This window comes from Bos indicus, chromosome 19, assembly GCF_029378745.1.
Source record: "Bos indicus isolate NIAB-ARS_2022 breed Sahiwal x Tharparkar chromosome 19, NIAB-ARS_B.indTharparkar_mat_pri_1.0, whole genome shotgun sequence".
NCBI lineage: Eukaryota > Metazoa > Chordata > Mammalia > Artiodactyla > Bovidae > Bos > Bos indicus.
Window position 1 is genome coordinate 30,738,171 of NC_091778.1, and position 6,083 is coordinate 30,744,253.

The following is a 6,083-nucleotide window of genomic DNA, read 5'->3' on the forward strand; positions in this document are numbered from 1 at the left end:
AAAGGTAAATCTGTTATTTGAACAAAATTCCAGGTTGAAAACACCTGATAAACACAAATATACTCTTCATTAATTCAAAGGTATTAGGTAAGTAAAAGGATAAGTACAGTGAAAGCTGAAAATGCAACAAATGATTTTATCCTAAGTCATATAAAAGTCTTTTTCTGTAATCTGTTCTTAAAATTTGTGGAAGTCAGTGGTTTATCTAAACATAAGATAACTTTAAAAGACTCTTGAATTAAAACATCTGAATTCTTAGTAAAATTTCATAGTGATTGTGTATCTTTGGTCTATGATTTTTTTAAGCTAGATTTCAGCATACCAGTTGCTTTTATCTGATTCTTATTATTTTAGGTATATATCTATATGTTTATCTTCCCCTTTCTCTTTCTTTTAAAAAATATCAGTTCAGTTCAGTCGCTCAGTTGTGTCCAACTCTTTGCCACCCCATGAAATGCAGCACGCCAGGCCTCCCTGTCCATCATCAACTCCCGGAGTTCACCCAAACTCATGTCCATCAAGTCGGTGGACTTGATGGACATGGATGCCATCCAGCCATCTCATCCTCTGTTGTCACCTTCTCCTCCTGCCCCCAATCCCTCCCAGCATCAGAGTCTTTTCCAATAAGTCAACTCTTCACATGAGGTGGCCAAAGTACTGGAGTTTCAGCTTTAGCATCATTCCTTCCAAAGAACATCCAGGACTGATCTCCTTTAGAATGGACTGGTTGGATCTCCTTGAAGTCCAAGGGACTCTCAAGAGTCTTCTCCAATACCATAGTTCAAAAGCATCAATTCTTTGGTGCTCAGCTTTCTTCACAGTCCAACTTTCACATCCATACATGACCACAGGAAAAACCATAGCCTTGACTAGACAGACCTTTGTTGGCAAAGTAATGTCTCTGCTTTTGAATATGCTATCTAGGTTGGTCATAACTTTCCTTCAGCCCTCTAAATCTCTCTTCTGAAATGGATAGCCAGTATAAAGTTTCAAGCCAAAGTGAACTTTTTTTCTCACTCAAAAATTAATTATGAGAAAATAAGTCCTTTAGCCCAGATGAGTGACCAGAGTTAAAGAAGGTGGAAAGCCATGTGTTGGTTGCCAACAGCAAAGACAGCAACAGCCTCAACATTTTGTAGGCTTTCCAGAAGAAGTCTTGGTCCTTAATCATCGGGATTAAACTTCCCTTGACTAAGAAAGTTTGGGTGTTTGCCATGTACTGCATCTCTGAAATCTATCTAATTTGTACCCCTAATAGTCTCTTGACAATTCTGAAATTTAGACATTTTTTTAGATACTGGAACATTTAATGCTAGGGCTTTCTCTTGCAAGGAGAAAAGCTTTTTTTGCTTCTGTGTTTGTTTTCACACCAGGCAGTTTTGAATTAACAAAAATCTACTTTGCAGAGATTACTACGATGCAGTGTATCCATAGAACTCAGAAAGGATGCTTCTCATTTCAGTCTGAGATAAATCATTTCCCAACATGAGGGTCAGAAACCCCCAAGGATCCCCAAGGTCCTTGAATCCACCCGCACAGTGATAATGGTCTCAAGTTCAAACAAGCAACATTCCCAAACTATGTTTTCTCTTCTTTTAATGAATATATCTAATATAGCTGCTATATTTAACATAAACTCATTCAAAATAGTTATTAAATATATAGTATGTTTTTATCATTATGTATATTTTATATTTCTAGTGTAGTAGTAAAAGTACACGTTCCAATACATGGAGTGAGGGAGATCCGTTAAATGTTTCAGTTCCATGGAGAAGTCCTTGGAACCACTGATTTAGATCATAGTTTATAAGAGCTGGAGGCCCTTGAGTAGTCACGTAGGATTCAGCTTCCTTTATTTTACTGATGAGGTAACCGAGTCCCAGAAAGGTGAAGAGTCATGCAGTGTTCCAAAGGTGTGAGTGGTGGTGTTAGGATGTGAGCCCTGTTGTCTTAAGTCCAGGTTCAGTGCTAATTCCACTGCAACATGCTGTATTTTAAGACACACAAAGCCAACTGGCTTGACCCAGGCAAATAGAGTTGGTGCAAAGCCTGGATTGGCACCTGGGAATTTTGACTTCTATTGTTGCACGTTGTTGATTTTATCCCTCCTGATAATATCCTCAGAGGTTAAGTTGCAGTAATAGTTCATATTAAATATTAGATGTGATCCTTACATTCTTTCTGAAGTTCTCACATGTCAAAGAGAAGAGTCACTAGATTTTGTGTGAGTAAGTGGCCTGAAAAGCCAGAATTTTATGAGAAGCCAGTTTTAAAGAAGAACTGCTTCTTGTATCCTATTCCCAATACTAAACTAGGAAATAAACTGGTAGCTCTTTAAGACATAGCAATATAGAAATCTCTTTATTCTTTAGAGTGTAATAATAAATTACTCTTACCTCTTGTGTTACCAGATGCAGAAGGTAGCAGGCTCAAAGCAGAAACTACCGTTGAAAGACAAACAAGAGAATGCAGATTCTTTGATTTTTTTCCACTTAATCACAAAATATTAGTAACTGTATTGTGTACGATGTCATCTTAGGAGTGTCGGAGAGAGAAATTAAAATTTGGGAAATAGTAGCCATCTCCCTTAAGTGAATAATCATTTTTATCAGGACTGTAAGACTAGCCAAGTGTTCTTCCACGTATACATACCTTAAAGGCTTTTGAGGAAGGACAGGACAGAGGCATTCCAACTCTACTTTTATAGAGACCGTTTTGCAAACACAGCAGCCACCTCAGCTGTCCCATCTGGGAACCTACTTGGCAAAACCTTTTTTGGCAATCTCTTTGCACAATATTCACTGACTGTGGCTGTGAATGGATATAATTAGAAATATTTCTTGACACCTATAAATAATTTGACAGAGGATGATCTAGGGTTCTTTATAGGTATTTGATAGGGATGGGGATTCAGTGCTTCTAAGGTTATTTCTCCAGCTTTGCTGTTGCATCATTCATCACAGCATTCAAAGCCAGGTTCCCACTATTCTCCTATAAAACTGGTCCAACAGAATGAGCTTGACATGAGGAGTTTAGAACTAATGGATTTGTTAGCCCTTAGAGCCATTAAGGAGCTGGGATGAATTTTAGATCTGACAGTATGACTGGAAGCAGTGAGTGATGGATATTGAAGCAGAAAATTTCCATCCCAGGTCCGGATCTTGGAAACACTAGTGATGGATTCTTTTCAAGTCTCCTAAACATGAAGGAGAAAGTTTAGGCAGATTCTCAGAGTAGACAGTAGTGACAGACCAGTGGGGGAGTCATATAGAATTTAGAGTGGATATAAACACGTTTGTCCTTTTCTGGAGGACATAGCTGTCTTCAGTTCACATGTTTTCACTGAAGAAACAAGATGCCATGTGATACTCCATGTATGTTTCCACTGAATAATGGAAGGAGACATAATACACATTCCTAGTTAACAGGCAAATCTTCATGACTATTTGTTGCTCAAATGAGGTGGGTAGTACACATTTTTATTGAAGGTGGGAGGAAAGCTATGGTATCCATAAGACTGTCTCTCTCTGAGTTGAGAACATGAGTGGGCTGTCACATATGCCCATAGTACATGTAAATTGGGTTTTGGTGGTTTTGCTATAGACAGCTGCTGCTGAACATGACAGGAAACCTATCTACTTGGTGTGACTGAGATCTGATGTGATATTGTTGGCTATCATCTGCTAGCTTAAATGACCCATCAGTGTGATTACTGTTTTCAAATGTCCTATTAACTTAGAATTTCTTTTTCATACATTTGCAGATTGAATCTTTTACAGGTTTTATTTCTTTGATACACTACCGTGGAAGAGTTGGTCAGTCTGTTCCCCGCCTCCCCTCCCCCAGTCTCCATGGAAATGATTCACAGAAATCTAGTGACTTACCCAAAATGTTAGTCTTGAAGCCAGAAAGAAGAGCCAACTTTTGATTTTTTTCTCAAATTTAAGATTTTCACAACTTATTTAGTTTTACTGTTTCTGGACCTTAATATCTAAATGATAGACATAAATGTTATCAAACACGTGTACTAGTTTTGGAGCTGAAAGATGAAAGAAGAAACTATGGATGAGATCAAGACATATAGGCTGAGTTATACAGGTAGAGCTACTGGGGATTCTCTACCTAATATCACAGCTTTGCCCAGTTGTAGATAGATTGACCATGCAGTTCTTAAAAAGTCTAAAGCAAGGAGTAGGTGGAAGGTGAGGAAGTAGAGTCGGTTTGTATATATAACACTTTTGAGAATTCTTGTAAAGAAAAGCAGAGGAATGACTCAATAGCTGGAGAAAAAAATAGGGTCAAGGGAGAGTTTAAGAAAGGATATAGTAGAGTGGGAGACATTGGAAATAAAACTGAAAGAAAAGGATAGTTCATCGTAGAAATATTCTAAGTAGGGGGAAGGGATGAGACTCAGAGCCAGGCAGAGGAGAGGGCCCTGAATTGGTGGAGAGACCTCCACATCAGAAGCTGGTTTTGCAGTAAAAATGGGTGGCCTTTTTCATCGGCTGACATCCAGTTTCTTTTTTCTTTTAATCAGGATGTGAGATCATTTTGTCAGGCAAAGAGGGAAATGGAAATTTGAGGAGAGTGGGAAGATTTGAAGTAGAGAGAAGTAAGAGTGAGCAAGCTGACTACGTAACTCCTGCACTGAAGGCTCACTGGGGTTAGTGATTGGGAGTTTCTCTGAAGTGTGGAGTAATGAGTTGTTTGATTCATTAGTGTCTTTGCTCTCAAGTGTGACAGGGGATAAGAGATGGCAAGGACGTTTAGGATTCTGTCAGTAGAATAGACAAAAAGCCAAATTATGAATTTTTGCTTAGCTGGGGGAAAAATAAAGATGAAATAGGGGCTGATGGATATGGAAGAAACAAAAGGTCAAAATATTGGAGATGTCAATGGAGTTAAAGAATTGTTATGTTGAGAATAGTCCAACAAGCAAGCTAGAAAATCAGGAGAGAGATGCTTGATTTGGTGACTTAGAAGGTTAGGCATTTTCTAGAGTAAGGCTGTGGAAGAGATGGAGTGGAGGCAGGAGTCAGTGTATTGGATGAACCATCCATGTGGGCACTGACATCTACCAGGAATGTAGTGCAAATTGCATGGAGAGAGGAGAGGTGCCAAAATCTTCAATGAATGAGAAGTCATTAGGTGTCATCAATAGGTATGCTGAATAGCAGGGTAGCATGATTCTCAAGGAAGAGCTTTCTGTAAGAGGATAAACAGCAGTGGGGGTCAAGGGGGTTATCATTTCTAGCTTAGGACTAAGGCATTCTTAAGGCATTAGGGAATAATGGTCAGCTCTTACAAGAGCTTCTGGAGAAGCACTGATCTTGGTGGGTAGCAGATTTTAGTTCAAGCCAAGAGGTGGAGCATGTTCCAAGAGGCATGAGGAATCTCATGTTTTCCAGCACAGTCAATATTCAGTGAGGTCCCACTAAGACTGGCTGCCATTGTCAGAGCCTGCCTCTCTTTCCTGTGTTTCTGCTTAACATTTGTCCATTTTCCTATTGAGTTTTCTCATTAAGTCAGTAGCCAAATGAAATGGCAATATGAGATTGGAATATTAGGTTGTAACCACTAGCAGAGAATTGAATCATATATTAAGGACTGTTAAAAACTGCTTTATAAAGTATTTTAAAGTGCAACTCGAGGTGTAGCATTAAACAGTTGTCTCTAATGATTGGTAGAAAGCAGACGGAGGTGTGTAATACCCCAGAGGGAATCGTCCCCAGGAGCTGAGATCCAGAGGGTGCAGTTGGATTAACTTAACCTACTAGATAATGTAATTAAAAACATTTAATTTTGTATTGTTCCTTTTAAAGAGGTGTGTAATGTTCTTGTAAGACCTTTGTTGTATACATTCCTAATAGACAAGATAATGCTGTTTAACCTGCTCCCTGCCTGTGAAAAATAAGGGGAAGGCCCATGCTGGCCTCAGCACATGTAAATCTGTAGCAGTAATACCAGTTAGAGTAATGATAGTAATTGCCGTATACTGTAGAGAGGCACAGTGTGGGAACGAAAGATCAAATAATGACAGCAGGGAACCGACTTTTTGGAAAGATCAATTGACCTTCTGTTGC